Here is an 18,276-nt window from a genome sequence, read left to right on the forward strand (position 1 = left end):
GCAAAGTCTAGAAGCATTATATAACAACTAGCTGCAGTACCCGGGCTGAACACCGGGTGATATATTGTCCGTGAGTTACAGCAAATTGGATAGCGATATGTCCAGTGTGTTGGACATTAAGAAATGACACATAATTACTGTTTGTGTATCTGTGACCTATGATTTTCTGTTTACCCATGGCGATCGGTTGAAAGGTTTAGAAGTTGATGCGCTACAGCGCCATCTAGTGGTGAGTTACAAAAAAATGGATACCATAAAAACCTTCTTCATGATAAAAACACTTCGATGTGCCAACTTTCATGGCGATCGGTCAAACGGTGTAAGAGTTTATCGACGTCATACATGCCAACATCCAATTATATATATTCTTATCTTTCGAAATTTTGGGGCTTTCACTTTTGTGGAAAGTGGATGTTCAGGATCTCGAATGGTTTGGAACAACTCCATCTCGAAAGAAATGATATTTGAAATACCTGAAATTTGCGAGATTTTGGAGCTTTGTCCCCAGGGGGGAGGGGTGATTTTGAGGACCCTGAATGGCAGGGAAACACTAAAATTTGAAAGAGAATGATTTTTGAAATTCTCTAAATTTTGGGTCTTTTACCCCTGGGAAGGAGGGGGGTAAACAAAACACTCCAAATCGAAAGAGAATAGGTTTTCGAAATCTTGTGAAATTTTTTTATTATTGGGTCTATGACTCCTTGTGGGGGGAGGGTAGTTTGAGGACCCCGAATGGCTCGGAAACACTCCAAATAGTAAAAAAGTATACTTAAATTTAAGAAATTTTTCGTAATTTTGGGGATTTGCACTCCCCCCTCCCTCAAAATTCGGTGGGAAGTCGACTTTGGGTAAAAGTTCCACCATGCCACGGACACTTTAGTTCGTAATGAGTAAATTTTAATACAATTTCCTCAAAATTTTCGAAATTTTGTGGCTTTCACGTTTGAAAAAGGAGGGGGGGGTGGGGTAGAGGTAAAGGACCTGGAATGTTTCGGAACACTCCATCTCGAAACAAATCATATTTGAAATTCCTAAAACTATCGAAATTTTGGGGGCTTTTTCCCAGAGGGTGGTGGGGGGTTCGAGGACCCTGAATGGCTCGAATCCACTTAAAATCGAAAGAGAAAGATTTTTAAAAAATTTTTAATTTTCGAAATTTTGGGGCTTTAACCACTTGGGGGGGGGAGGGGGGTTATTTTGAGGACCTTGAATGGCACGGAAACACTCCAAATCGAAAGAGATATAAAGGAATTTAAGAATGTAGGCATTTACTGTACTCCTATCTACCATAATAACAATATTGACAAATAGAAAAACGTATTACCTACCTAAGAATAATTTTCTAAATAAATAAATAAATAACTCTATGTTTAAGAATTAACGTACATACATAACATTAAACTTCAAACTATACACACCAAAAAAAACAAAGGATGTTTGTGAAACTATTTTTTATTTGTCATTATGTTTAAAACATTTGTAGGATTTGTTTATATGTAAAACTGTGGTGGCCATATTCCGCTTATCCAAAGGAGTATAGAAATTAATAGAGATATCACTCCCTGTACACATCACAAATCTTTGAATTAATTTAAAAAAAAGAAAACATAGTCCAAAATGAAACAAAAAGTATCAATAACAACTTATTTGACAAAAAAAAATTATTCAACTGGTATGACAATGTTAACATCCACCTGAAATTTAATAGACGTAGGTAGGTAAGAATACATATATATTTAAAAAATTAATGAAATTAAAACATACATAAATAAAATTATCTCACACTCAACCAAACATAATGTTTAATATGAAATAAAGGAAGATGGCAATTACACGTAACTATTCTAATTAATAAAAAAAAATCAACCTACCTGAAATAGTAAAATTCAAATTTTTCAACAATATATTACATAATTGAAAAATATTTCTGTTCTTCGGTCTCAGTAGCCCTAAGACTCTTGACGCTCAGCAGATAAGTTATAAACACTAAACCAAACTCCTTGCAAATAAGTAGGTACTGTAAAAAAAATATATAACAATATTGACAATAGAAAAAATAAGTACGCCCTACCAACCTATGAATATATTTCGAAGAAATTTATAAGTTTAAGAATTTATATACTTACAATATATTAAACTTGAAACTATCCACACAATAAAAACCTAAGAATGTTAGTGAAACTAATTTTTATTTTATTTGTCATAATACCTAAAATACGTATGTTTCCAAAATGAAACAAAGTATAAATAATGACCAATTTGACAGAAAAAATTGTACAACTCGAATGACATTGAAAACATACACGTGAAATTTAAAAGAATTATGAGTGCCCTAGGTAGGGAGAAAAAATATAAGTGTATACGAATGGGACTCCGGGCACAGGGTCCAGGTTGTGGTGCCTGTGGTGCCGAGCCACATTTCTGATTGTGACGTCACGGCGGCCATCTTGGATGAGTGTAACGGGACACAGCGTAACGGGACAAGTAGGACATAGAACTTTGACCCTCAAAACTAGTCAAAATTGGGCAAAATTTTCCCAAAATTCCTCAAAATTTGCCAAAATCTACATTTCTGTGGGAAAAAATTCCACCAAAAATTCTCATAAAAATTCCACAAACCAAAAATTAGGATTTTGATAATCCTCAAAAGTCGTTTTGCCCTAGAAAGAACCCAAATTCCTAAAAGAGGCTTAAAACTCCTAAGAGACAGCCGCTTAAAGCCTCTGACGTCATCTAGGATTATGACCCCCATTTTGAATTATGACGTCACCATTGCAATTTTCGTTACGGTCGCCATTTTTAACTTTTTTATTTATTATACGATTTTAATGAAATTTATTTTTAAAAATTATAAAAAATTCAATTAATAAATTTTAATAAATCTTATATATAAAATTCTCGTGTCACAGTTTTCGTTGCCATACTCCTCCGAAACGGCTTGACCGATTTTGATGAAATTTTTTGTGCTTATCCGGTATCTATGAGAATCGGCCAACATCTATTTTTCATCCCCCTAAATGTTAGGGGTAGTCCACCCCTAATTTTTTTTTATTTCCAGTTTTTGGTAGGAAATCACCATGGCAACGGCTGTTGCTTTGTTGATGCTTCATTCGTCTCTATGGCAACGGCTATTTCATTTTTGCATTGTTCATGCCTTCTGCGTCTCCATGGCAACGGGCATCACGCGGCAGTGGCGTACCCACAACGAGGGGCATGTATAATGAGCGGCGCAAGAGTGATCTGCCTGTAGACTGCCGTAGCGAAGTACGGGTACATCAGTTGTACGTTGCGTGCACGAGTCGGGAAACCATCGGTACATTATACAGCATTGTAATAAATTTTCACGGAATTTTTTATTATTTACCATTACTGTAAATGGGAGATGTGGCTTGATTTTTTTCCCATTAGTATAGCCGTGCGAAGCTGGGTCGGGCAGCTAGTTATTTATAAAAAAATGTACTTTTACGGCACGGAGTTCGGAGTCCTCGGTTCGAACCCGATGAGGGCAAAAAAAATAAAAATGGCGACCGAACCTTTCTCCAGTGGTGGATGCTGGCAGACTGAATCCCATCACTTTTTTTCAAAGCATATATATCGCCAGTGAGCATGACGTGTTGTCCGCCATCTTGGAAATCCGTAATTTTTTAATGCTAGAGATTCTGGAAAAATTTAAAAATCATTAAAAATACTAATCAACCAAATTAAATAATAAAAAATTCCTTAAAACCACCATTGCACTTTTCGTGACGGCCGCCATCTTGAAATCACCCACTGGAGATCACCATCTTGTTTTCGTCCGCTAGAGTGTGCTGATACCATGTTAGTATATTTATCTGGTCACCACACCTTTGACCTTGACCTTGAAACTTGACCTTGACCTTGAACTATAACCTTGACCTTGAAATTTGACCTTGACCTTGAAAATTGACCTTGAAATTTGAACATGACCTTGAACTTTGAATTTTGACTGTGAATTTTGACCTTGACCTATAATTTGCCCTTGACCTTGAAATTTGACATTGACCTTGAAATTTGACTGTGTCCTTAAAATTTGACTTTGTCCTTGTCGACCATCATGGATCCGACATTTTTTGTCCAGTACATGATACCAGGAGCTACCACCTGCTGGAGTACACCATCTTGTGTGTGTACTCGTATTATAGAGATCATTTCCATCTGGATAATTTTATTCTAACCCGCTACAGTGCAGTAAATCTTATTACCGAGGTGCCCCCGCCATCTTGAAATTAGGCCGCCATTTTGAAATCATTTAATAATGTAGCTAGAAAAGCGGGAAAAAATCCAAAATTCATCAAAAAAATCACTCATTAACTTACATATTGATTCGATCCGCTCCAGTCCTTGGTTCGATACTCGATCGATGCAATAATGTTTAATTTTATGAAAAAAATAATAATATCAATAAACCACGTTCAACATTCTTAAAGAGACTTTAAATCCTCTACTTCCATCATCCTATCAGACATCAAGACCACCATATTGGAAATTCGTAATTGTAATGCTAGAGATTCGGGAAAAAGTTCAAAATCCATTAAATAAATTTGTAATCTATATACTGATTGATAAGATCGACTAAGGTCTTTGGTTCGATCCCTGGCCGATACAAAACAACTTTAATTTTAAAAAAAAATACCAGAAAAGTGTAAGGTTCGAGAAATAAAACAGCGCAAAGTCTTTTACAAACATAATATTTATTACACAATTTCTATCCTACTACAGAATCACTTGCGAAAGCCAGCAATTTTATAAACATTTAACCCTGCATAGACGTACAACGAATACTTCTTAGCTCCAAATGCTCCAACAGCTCCAAATGCTCCAACTGCTCCAAACGGCCTCCAAATGCTTGACAGCTCCAAATGACTCCAACAGCTCCTAATGCTCCAAATGGCTCCAACAGCTCCAAAAGGTTCTAACAGCTCCAAATGCTCCTAATGGCTCCAAAGCTCCAAATGCTCCAAAAGGCTCCAAATGCTACAACAGCCTCCAAATGCTCCAAAAGGCTCTAAATGCTTCAAAAGGCTCCAAATGCTCCAAATGATCCAACAGCCTCTAAATGCTTAAGACAGCTCCAAATTCTCCAAATGGCGCAAACAGCTCCAAATGGCTCCAAATGCTCCAAATGCTCCAAAAGGCTCTAACAGCTCCAAAAGGCTCCAAATGCTTCAGAAGTCTCCAAATGCTCCAACAGCTCCAATTTCATTTGGTTCCAACTGATTCAAATTACTTTTCTTATCGAACTTGGCATGATTACTGACATGACTTTGTTAGTATACATTTTGACATGCAGTGGTAACGTTTTTTACACCTTTGAGTTATAAGTTTTATTTATAAATCAGATTTAGATAAATGGTAGATACCATCTGGAAAGGAAATATATTAATTTATCTTCAAGTTTATACACATACATTTAATTTAAGGCATTATTGTATGTAGCCAGCTTCCTTCAGTTTTTTGAGTATGAAGGATATTTCTTTAATGTTCGAATAGTTTCCTGCACAAAGCGATCCATGTAGTAGTCTTAGCCTGTCAACCAATATGTTAGGATCTTCCTTTGACGTATAATCAATGTCTTCTGCTGCGTTTATTATCCTTGCATGTTTATAATAAATATTATTATCTCTGGTGTCTATCGTTTAAACACCAACCACAAGGTCACTTTCGTCATCTTGCCAGTCATTATTCCTGACTCGACATCTTATGGTTTTCTCCGAGTGCTTCTTGTTACAGATGAGAAATTGATCTAAGCATGAAGGATTTTTTTACTTAATGAGGCATGTCATTTTATTCAAGGTTACATGTAATTAGTGAATTTCTGCTACTTAATCAACACTTGTAATATTTTTATCATGTGGAAATTAAAACAAATATCATTACTCAGTCAAATAATCTCTGAGAAATCTAAGAAGCACTAACAGGATGGACGAACTTCCTTCTCCTTGGAGTCTAGCGAAGCTATCGTTCTATTGCGATCGTTAGTGAGCATCCCGCATCCCGCATAAAAGATCTAAATATTATTTACCTGCAAGTAACATGTGGCGACATCTGTTGTTGAAAAGCAGAACTACTTGCAACAAGTACCTTTGAATGAGATAAATTAATTCTCGCTGATGAAATAATAAAAAAATTCTATTTAAGTAATATATCTAATTTAAAACTCTTAGTTTGCATCTGGCATTAATCTCAGTAACTAATATGAATCCTGAAACGGGATTTGTTGCTGTATCGAAACGTCATCACTGTAGATACTGTAGCAAGGTGTTTACCTTGAGAAAGAATGCTAAACGACATGAGAGAAGCGAGTGTAATTTGGGTCCTTGTCAATAACCATTTCATTGCAGTCAGTGTCAGAAATCCTTTGGTAGAAGATATTACTTGGATAGACATTACAAGACCTGTACAATTAAGATGAATAAAGATAAAGAAGACTGGGATACAACATCGCGGAAGAGGAACGAAGGCGAAAAAGCTAATGCTAAAATTACTGATCTAGATCAAGATAATAATTTAAAATTTAAAACAAACCAAGGATGTTGTAACCACATTAGAAATGAAAAGATATTTACTCCAATATCTAGTCGTCTCCATGAAAATGTGATAAATGGAGAACCACCTGAAGCTTACAAGGTCGAAGACTTTGATGAAACATCTGAAGCTGGCATGATTGAAGGTTGTGGTGAGACATCTGAGGCTGACATGATTGAGTACTGTACTGAAGCACCTAAAGCAGGCAAGATCGAAGACTGTGATGGCAGTCTGAGACCAAAACGATGGAAACGACGTAAAAAAAAAATTATCCTGGTCAAATTTGTGATGCTGACATGATTGAAGACTGTGGTGACACATTAGAAGCTGGCATGAACGAAGACTGTGCTGACACATCTAAGGCTTACATGATTGAGTACTGTGCTGAAGCACCAAAAGCATGCAAGAGCGAAGACTGTGATGGTGGTTTGAGACCGAAACGATGGAAACGACATAATAAAATTAATTATCCTGATCAAGCTTGTGATAATCACTGGCACGATGACGAAAGTGACCTTGTGGTTGGTGTGAAAACGATAGACACCAGAGATAATATTTATTATAAACATGCAAGGATATTGAACGCAGCAGAAGAGATTGATTATACCTCATGGGAAGATCCTAACATATTGGTTGACAGGCTACGACTACTACATGGATCGCTTTGTGCAGGAAACTATTCGAACATTAAAGAAATATCCTTCATACTCAAAGAACTGAGGGAGGCTGGCTACATACAATAATGCCTTAAATTAAATGTATGTGTATAAACTTGAAGATAAATTAATATATTTCCTTACCAGATTGTATCTACCATTCATCGAAATCTGATTTCTAAATAAAACTTATAAATTAAAGGTGTAAAAAACGTTACCACTGCATGTCAAAATGTATACTAATAAAGTCATGTCAGTAATCATGCCAAGTTCGATAAGAAAAGAAAATGGAATCAGTTGGAACCAATTGAAATTGGAGCTGTTGGAGCATTTGGAGCCTTTTGAAGCATTTGGAGCCTTTTGGAGCTGTTAGAGCCATTTGGAACATTTGGAGCCTTTGGAGCATTTGGAGTCTGTTGTAGCATTTGGAGCCTTTTGGAGCATTTGGAGCCATTTGGAGCTGTTTGCGCCATTTGGAGAATTTGGAGCTGTCTTAAGCATTTAGAGGCTGTTGGAGCATTTGGAGGCTGTTGGAGCCTTTTAAAGCATTTGGAGCCTTTTGGAGCTGCTGGAGCCATTTGGAGCATTTGGAGGCTGTTGGAGCATTTGGAGTATTTGGAGCCATTTCGAGCTGTTGGAGCCATTTGAAGCATTTGGAGCTGTCTTAAGCATTTGGAGCTGTTGGAGCATTTGGAGCTGTTAGAACCTCTTGGAGCTGTTGGAACTATTTGAAGCATTTGGAGCTGTTGGAACCATTTGGAGCATTTGGAGCTGTTGGAGCCATTTTGAGCATTTGGAGCTGTTGGAGTCATTTGGAGCTGTCAAGCATTTGGAGGATGTTTGGAGCTGTCGGAGCCATTTTGAGCTGTTAGAGCTGTTGGAGCATTTGGAGCTGTTGGAGCTAAGAAGTAGTCGTTGTACGTCTATGCAGGGTTAAATGTTTATAAGATTGTTGGCTTTCGCAAGTGATTCTGTAGTAGGATAGAAATTGTGTAATAAATATTTTGTTTGTAAAAGACTTTGCGCTGTTTTATTTCTCGAACCTTACACTTTTCTGGTACTTTTTTAAAATTAAAGTTGTTTTGTATCGGCCAGGGATCGAACCAAGGACCTAAGTCGATCTTATCAATCAGTATATAGATTACAAATTTATTTAATGAATTTTGATCCCGAATCTCTAGCATTACAATTACGAATTTCCAATATGGTTGTGTTGATGTCTGATAGGATGATGGAAGTAGAGGATTTAAAGTCTCTTTAAGAATGTTGAACGTGGTTTATTGATATTATTATTTTTTTCATAAAATTAAACATTATTGCATCGATCGAGTATCGAACCAAGGACTGGAGCGGATCGAATCAATATGTAAGTTAATGAGTGATTTTTTTGATGAATTTTGGATTTTTTCCCGCTTTTCTAGCTACATTATTACATGATTTCAAGATGGCCAAATTTCATAACGATCCGTTCAGCCGTTTAGCCGGAAAAAGGTTACAAACAAACAGACATACAAACAGACAGAGTTACTTTCGCATTTGTAATATTAGTATTGATGCAAAAACTAATGAAATCGAGACTACACCTCATACCGCTTTATCTGAATAAACGTTCGAGGCCATAAAATCCAGGCAGCGAGAAAATACCTCGATCATAGGTGGGACAGATGTAATCTATAATCTCACGAATGTGAGCAATTAATACATTAGAATTTTTCTTATTAGTTCTACATGTACATAGGCTTGAAATTAGACCTCTTCAATGAGAAATAAATTATGATTCGAGTTTCTCATCAACATATTTTGTCAGTTAAAACATTAAGTTTTTTACATTTTTAAATTTTTGCATATATTTTCTTGTATAATTTTAATTTAGAGTCATTTTATTGTCAATCAAATATATTTTTTTCAGCCTCATAATTTTAAAAATATTGTACATTTTTAAAACAAAATCCACAAGACATAATACATTTTCTATTTTATTTTAAAACAAATTTTGAAATTTATATTATGTTTTTACAAATATTAAAATAAATTCTTATAATTTCATCCTATTTCAACAAAATCCAAATGTATATTACATAAAACATGCAAAATACTCGTTTAAAGTTTTCCCAGCACATACAAAGTAAATCAGTTTTATATACAATTATATTTTATCTAAAATATTTTATAATCTAAAACATTCCTATTTTTAGGAAATAAAATCCTATATGCTTAAATTAAGAAAATATAACAAATGAGTTAGAGGCCACAAAGAGCAATGTAACTATCGCATATTTCATCTCCATTAGCTGTGACCGCCATATCCACTGTAACCACCGTGGCTGTTTCCGCTGCCTCTTACACCACCACTATAACCTCCGTAGCCGGCGTAGCCACTGCCGTATCTTGCACTACCTCCATGGCTTCCGTAGCCTATGTTGCCGCTGCCTCCTACACAACCACTATATCCTCCGTAGCCGGCGTAGTCACTGCCGTAGCCTCCACTACCTCCATGGCTTCCGTAGCCTGTGTTGCCGCTGCCTCCTACACAACCACTATATTCTCTGTAGCCGGCGTAGCCACTGCCGTAGCCTCCACTACCTCCATAGCTTCCGTAGCCTGTGTTGCCGCTGCCTCCTACACCATCACTATATCAACCGTAGTTAGGGTAGCCACTGCCATAGCCTCCACTACCTTTATGGCTTTCGTAGCCTCTATATCCTCCGTAGCTTACAAGGCCTCTGATGAAGCCTCCGTGACTACCGTAGCTCCCAGCGCCACTGTTGCCACTGTGACTTCCGTATCCATAGTCACTCCTGCGACCTCCAACACCGCTGTAGCCACCCAGGTACCCAGCACTGGTCAGCCTCAGCAGGACTGCCACCACAGCAGAAAACACCTGCAACAAGATAAAGTTTTACTAAGCTGAGCGAATGCACGCAATTCTAAGCTGTATCGAAAATCATCATAGTTGTTTACTTGAAGTAAAATAAAAAAAAACGAATATGCCTGCTTAAAAGGTTTAGTCCAAGAGATAACTAACGTGAGAACCAGTTAAAGAAAAAAAAGTCCTGGTCTATTACTTAGCTTACTGGTGAAGCACTGAATTGGTTAAAATTCTCTACGTCATCAAATTTGTATTTTATTTTACATTTGAAACTCATTTAATTATCTTAGCATAAAATTAAGAAATTATTATGTAATATGGTTTTATTTGGTGACAAACTCGTAAATGGGTATTCTCAAGATAAAAAATTTATAAATTACTTTCTTACAGACGCGAACGTTAATTATTATTATTATTTTTACAGTTTGTTTCAGATAGTTAATACTTTAAAAAACATAGCAGAACATTTTGTTTGGAAATCGTACAGATGTTAACATTTTCATTGACGGAAAATAAAAATTTTCTCTTTAAGATTTGAAATTAAATTGCGTTTACTTTGCAAAAACAGGAAGGAACCACATGTAGTTGGGAATATTTATTTTTATTGAAATTGTTTGAAAAACTTTTATTTAAATCTCCCAATATTAAAGTAAATTGCATGATGCTATTATGGTACAATTCAAAAATATAAGTTTGACTTAATATTCATATTCTATTTTAATTAAGAAACTTTATGGTAATTTTATTTATAAAATAATATTGCTTCTTCATAGCGCGTAAAAATATTTTTTTTTGAAAACTACATTATACCAGGTATTCTTCCTCACTGACGAATAACACACAGTAAACAAAAAAAAATCTGTCCAAATTTAATAAAATATATATGAGAAATTAAAAAAATCCTACTAAAGCCATGCACTCATATTTCTATATTTTTTTAGTTTTTTGCTACATTTAGCAGACACATGGGAAAATAAAAAATATATAGTTGATAACAATATACTTATTTTAATTTTTGTTTTGATTTGTCAATGTTACGTATGTATATTTATTTTGCATAAAATATTAACTCTTAAACCGTTATTCTAACGGGTACTGCATAGTACCTACATTGAATAAGGTATGTTCGGGTCCACAGCACCACGACCGTACTCACCAAGGATCTCGACATGACAGCCACCGCTGTCACAAAAGCTGAAGATGTCCCCCGGCAGATCAGCAGTGGCTTATATGCCAGCCACGGAGGTGCAGGCGCGACAAAGCGCGTCCACTTTCTCTATCGCATCCTCCTGCCCGCAGCGCGCATCGCCGCTGTCCGCAAGCGGGGACCGTCGTCGCAACTGTACCCTGGTAACTGCATCCTCTGTGTCCTCCTTGTTGAAGTGCAACATCCCAGCTCTCGGTGTGAGGCACTTGCACGTCGGCGACTGCATCCTCCACGTCCTCCTTGTTGAAGTGCAATATTGTAGCTCTCGGTGTGAGGCACTTGCACGTCGGCGACTGCATCCTCCACGTCCTCCTTGTTGAAGTGCAATATTGTAGCTCTCGGTGTGAGGCACTTGCACGTCGGCGACTGCATCCTCCACGTCCTCCTTGTTGAAGTGCAACATCCCAGCTCTCGGTGTGAGGCACTTGCACGTCGGCGACTGCATCCTCCACGTCCTCCTTGTTGAAGTGCAACATCCCAGCTCTCGGTGTGAGGCAATTGCACGTCGGCGACTTCATCCTCCACGTCCTCCTTGTTGAAGTGCAACATCCCAGCTCTCGGTGTGAGGCAATTGCACGTCGGCGACTGCATCCTCCACGTCCTCCTTGTTGAAGTGCAACATCCCAGCTCTCGGTGTGAGGCACTTGCACGTCGGCGACTGCATACTCCACGTCCTCCTTGTTGAAGTGCAACATCCCAGTTCTCGGCGGGCGGCACTCGGCGAGATTGGTTTCACGAGTGCAACGGAACTCGCATGGATAGAACTATGTAACCGTCTGCGGTGGATGGCGCGAACGTATATTTACAAAGCCAAAAGTAAATTATAGTATTAACAGTTTAGAGAATTTTGACAAGATGATCAAGATTCGAATAAAATTCCTTTTCAAAAATCAGGTCCGAAGCAGGTGGTAAGAATTTTTACAGGTATTTTTTTTTCTCGGTTTTCTCTGAGCCGTTTCATTATGTTGTTTTAAATTTCAGTCTGCTAATCAAGTGGTCCAATAATTGATGTAGCTGCTCCGACAGCGAAATTTTGTGATATTAGAAAACTTCGTTTTATTAACGTTTATTAATGTATTTTTTAATAACTTTTCCATATATTTATCACGCTCCGCACTATTTTAAAGAATTTTACGTCAAATTTAGTTTTCTATGCTCGAATTTCGTATTTTAAGTACATTTGCTACATGAGAACACATGAATTCGTTCACTACCGAGGTTAAGATGTTACGCATCTCTGGTAAACACTACAAGACATTCTCAATTTTTTTTTAAGCCTATGCCTAACTGTCAGCATGCTGCTCTGTGACGAAACGATGCATAGCACTCGAATTTGCTCTGGCTTCTGGTATCCTGCAACGTTGAAGGCAAATATTTAACAAATATTTCGTTTCAACTTGCAGTCGCCACCTTCAGGGTAGCAGTGACTCAGAGCGAGTAACTGCTAAACTGAAGATATCGACTGCAATGTCAACCGAAACGTCAGTGTAATCTTGGACTTCGACGCAGCCAGAACCTACAAACTCAGCAGTTTCAATCTATACCCGCTCTAACCCGCAAACCTGATTTTAACACTGGGTTAAACTTTTTGTCTTAAACAGGTAAGCTGACAATGAAAACATTTTCAGGTTTCCGAAGCATTGCGACTGCCCATGAAATATTAAATGTCCATTAATTAAAAAAAAATTGAATTGAAAATTTTTGTATAATTGACTACTACCAGACTAATAAACTTTGAAATGAGGAACTTGTTAAAGTGACATTAATTGTTCAACTTCTAATTTTTAGGTTGCTTCTCATATGCGTTTTACACTGCGTAAATTTTTTTGTCTCGTCTCCATGTATTTATGAAAAATTGTGCTTCAAAGATTAGAAACCAATATTTGTTTAAATGTATAAGGCACCTAGAGAGGTTTGTTGAAAGGATAAATGTTTGTTTATAAGATGTGATAATTTTCTGTTAAAAATTTATTTGAAATTAAAATTTTTATTCAAATTAAAATTTATTTATTTATTGCCACAAACTCTGGCTTTTTCTTTACTTCCTCATTATATTTTTGACAAAGATATTGCTCAAATATTTGGCCAAATTATTTTCATTTAGGAATATTTCCTGAATGTTACAGATGCGAGATGTTGTTTAGAAACAACTGTATAAATAACGTTATAGTGATGGTTACCACGAAATTCTCTCTCGACAGTGCACTTGTCGGACTGTAAAGAGAATTGCGTGGTGATTGCTCCAATTAAAAATATTTTTATTTGAATAAAATACGCTAACTAAAGCTCTGAAATTTGTATTTGTGGCAGGGAGTACAACTTTAATAACATTTTATGGACATACGCCAATGCTGTTTTTCACTGTGTGTCATAGAGAAACCACAAGAATGTAAAATAAATTGAAAATACAAACACGCAGAAAAACAAGCCAAAATCATCCGATGTAAAATGTATGAATGACAGGACAGAGGATTCCGTGGAAGGATTCGGCGAGGAAAAATGTAATGGCATAGACGAACACATTAGAAAAACAACAACGAGACCATTGCAAAATGAACATAACATATATAATAAACGACCTTGGACAACACACAGAAAAACAACAGACCCAGTGATTATTCAAAACATATAATTTTTACAACACACCGACAACATAGTGATGTACAGGAGAACCCAGAGATTAAACTAAAAAATATATCTTGGACAACTTAGAAGAAATCAGTAAGGTTCCCCAGACAAACATTTACGTCGTTTTTGGACCAACAAAATTTTATAACTTTGGCTTGTTTTTCTGTGGGTTTGTGCATTCATCTTTCTTGTCCATTTTTATGGTTTCCATTATAAACGCGAAAGTTTGTAAGTATGGATGGATGGATATTTGTTACTCTTTCACGTAAAAACTACTGAATGGGTATGAATGAAATTTGGCCTACAGCTAGCTTATAACCTGATGCGTTTGTCATGTCTTTAATTTTCGTTTGTTTGTGCCGTATGCGTTCCTATACCATTCATCCGATAGCGATGAAATTTTGGTGATTTGTTATGCGCATGCCCATGAAGGTTACTGAGACGGTTTAACTATTTTTCAATAGTTGGAACACGAATCCTGTCAAAAAATGTGTTTATTTCATTTTATATAGCGGCACTTCGTCTGTTTTTGTTGTATAAGTGTGCAAGCATGACAATTTATTTAAATATAAAAGAGACACAGAGATAGAGTGATATATGTATATATATATGTATATATATATGTATATACACACACACATATATATATATATATTTATATATATATAGAGAGAGAGAGAGAGAGTGAGATAGAGACGGAGAGATAAGTTGAGATAGAGAGAGGTATAGATAATAAAATGGGTTAGATAAAGAGATATACCTATAGATGTATAGAGCTATATAGAGACTTATATATAGAAGATATAGAGAAAGTGGGAAGTATATATATATATTTAAAGATATAAATAGAGATAGAGAGATACATAGATGTATATAGATGTAGATAGAGATAAATATTTATAGAGAGATGGATAGATGATTTGTGTATGTGGAACTACCGTATTTCAAACATATTACAAAACAAAACTGAATGAGGCATTGCAATACAGGCCGAGCATTAGCTAGATAATGGAATCTTTTCAATATTAGTAATCTCTTATTTTTCAGCTATTTTCTATATTGCTTTTTAAAGTTTAAATTACATACAGACCAGGTAAATAACTATAAACTGGCAGAACAACGTCTGTTGGGATCTGAAAGTGATATAAATTAATTTTCACACTTGACATTAAAATTAAGAAGACAATTACTACTACACCCTGTGTTCAGCCCGGGCAACGCCGGGTATTGCAGCTAGTAAAAATATAATAAATAATAGCGATTCCTTTAATCTCAGTTGCCTGAAAGGATAAATTTAACGAAACACATTGTGGTAAAATAATGTATTTTTTTACAATCAGTAACTCATTAAACCAACTCATCGCTTCTGCCTTTCTCAATACTATTGGTAACATGTAGGGGTTCAATACCTTAGAATCCTTTACATCTTTTTCTTAAAAACTGCACGAAACAGTATTAACCTATCACAATGGAACTTAAAACTGAAGAGCCTGTTAAATGCTTTTTATTATTAAATAATGTTTATATTAAATTAAAGTTAATAAACATTGAAGTAGTTTGTGAATGGCTTTCTTTTGTTTTAAAATAATTTTACTAGCAATAAATTTCAAACCAGCCTTAAAGAAAATTCGAATTTTTTTCAGTGCACATACAATGCAGAAGATATCTTCTTTATTCGAGAATATTAAAAAAAATAGTTATATTTTAACCTTTGTCAAAGGAAAAAAATTATATTGATAGGCCTATCTCTATTGCTTTTACCTTGATTTAAAACTATTTGAAGTGTAAAAGTTTTAGATAATCTATGAAAGGAAGTAAAAACTATTATTATTAATTTCCATTATAAATTAAATAACACAGAAAGCTCCTCTCTGACAGATATTGATACACATTATAGTATAGTTTTATAGTTTGGTATGTCCGGTGCCTGACGTCAAAGTGTGGTGTGACTGGTGTCGTCCGCCATCTTGGATTCTAACGTCCAGGCGGGCATCTTGGATGACCTTGACTTTAACCTTTGACCTTAAATTTAATAGTTTGCCAAAAAGACTTCAAATTTACCAAAATGTGCAACATTTTCAGTTATTTGGAAACAAATTCAGCCAAAAATATTATCTATAAAATTTGAAAACTAACATTCTTTTATTTTTTTTTTACTTTTTCAAGGGAAAAGATCCCGGTTTTGAGGGAAAATTTCCCGGTTTAGTCCTTAAAAACGCCAATGGCTTGAAAATTTCCCAAAGTGGCTTAAAATCCCCTGCGAAAAGCCACTTTTTGTCGCCGAGGTCATGACCTCGATTATTAGGATTTCACGGCCGCCATATTGAATTATAACTTAACCATTGCAATTATCGTTACAGCAGCCATCTTGAAAATCCGTAATTTTATGCTAAAAAATCGGGAACAATTTTAAAATTTATAAAAAAATATTTAATAACAATTTTAATTCAATCCCTTCCGCAATTTTGAATTATGACATCACGGCCGCAGTTTTGAAAAACCGTAACTATTATCCAAAAACTCCTGAAAGAAATTGAGATTTATAGAATCTTAATTAATAAAATAAAAAAAAGTATTTATTTTTTAAAGAAGGGTTTACATAATGGAGTATTATGTTCGAACCCGGTGAGAGAATAATAAAAATGGCATTAAGATCCTTCCTCCACGGAAGCCACTGACAGACTGACCTCACCTCTAATGCCAGGGAATATATATATATATAAATATATCTGACTAGTGTGATAACACGTCTGCCATTATGTTCTCGTCTGCTGGAGTTCGCCATTTGTTTTCATTTGCTGGAGGCGGTCATCATGTTTTCGTTTGTTAGAGAGCGCTACCGCCATGTTAGTTTAATGTTTACCCACTAGAGTGCAAGATTCATATATTGCCGGGGCACCCGCCGTCTTGAAATTTGGCCACCATCTTGTAAATCTCTTAGTATTTACCTAGAAATTCTGGAAAAATTACAAAAATAAAACATTAAAAAATCTGCAATTAATTTACTTATTGATTTGATCGATTCCTGTCATTGGATCGATATTTGTACGATGAAAAATATCTAACTTTATGTAAAAAAATATATAAATTTAATTAAATATGGTGGAAAGCCCTATAATATGCTTAAATTCCTCTACCACCAGCCTCTAAGAAGCCGATGATGACATATTGATTGCCATCTTGAAAATTTGTAATAATTAAACAAGAATTTTGGGAAACATTCCAAAAATTACTCATTCTGTATATCAATACGTACATACTTCTGACGGTAGTGCGTATGGCCTGAGCAGGGATTGCTGGTACTCGTACAGTTCCATTTTCGTAATGCTGTCGTTAAAAATGACTGGATGTTACATGTTGAGTATTTCGTCTTCTATTTTTATTCGTCCATTTTTAAATTACAAAAAAAAAATATTTACGCGGTCAGGTGTGATTGTACCTACGTCGGGTAGAGAACTAATCTTTTTTTCACACCAAATGCTATTTCTTACTTATGTTTTCGGTGTCAAAAACTTTATGCCAATCGCTTTGAGTACTTCCATAATGTAATTTCTTCATCTTAAAAATCACAGAGCATCCTCGCTGGTCATTGATTCTGACTACGACTACGTGTGCGCACTTCACGATGACTAGAACGTTAATGATACTTTTCAGCACTTCGACCAGTTTGTATCCTGGCTGAACCATTGGCAAAAATTCGTTAAGCATGTTGTTTAGTCTTCCGTTGAGATACATTCCACTTTCGCTATTACAGTTTATTCTTATGACATTTAAAGACAATATGGTTACTAAACGCAGATATTCTTACATTATTCCTGCATCATAAACCTTTGGATTGAATCTGAGCATCGCACATATGATCCCAGTTTCGTAGAGTCGAAATTTTCAATGTATGTTAAAATGAAATTTTAAGTGTTTTTGGGATTTTCACGTAGTTGAAAGACTACATCCCGTGATTACTTTTCCCTGGTGCAATTTTTAATTTAGTCTATTTCGTTATAGCCAAGAAGTAACTGTATTTATTGAGTGGCCCCATCACTTTTCAGGAAGCAGATTAAAAAATTATGAGTCCTATACACCATTCACCATCTAAATCTAGAGGTGCGAAACGGACTGCCAGCTACTCTGATGCGTATCCTTTCAAATGACTGATTTGACTGACGCGAATGATTTGGTTTCATGTCTGTACAGTTATTTTGTAAGAAAAACTTCTTTGTTAGCAACATTTTTTTTAAATTACAAAGCGAAGGCAAAAGTGAACGCAGTTTATTTGGCTAGGCAACTTCTCGGTTTCGTAATTGTAGAACAATGTAGGTAATGGTCCGGCCCAGTTTCCGTCTAAGTTCTGGTGGAGGTCTTAAATTTCCAAA

This window comes from Bacillus rossius, chromosome 16, assembly GCF_032445375.1.
Source record: "Bacillus rossius redtenbacheri isolate Brsri chromosome 16, Brsri_v3, whole genome shotgun sequence".
Taxonomy (NCBI): domain Eukaryota; kingdom Metazoa; phylum Arthropoda; class Insecta; order Phasmatodea; family Bacillidae; genus Bacillus; species Bacillus rossius.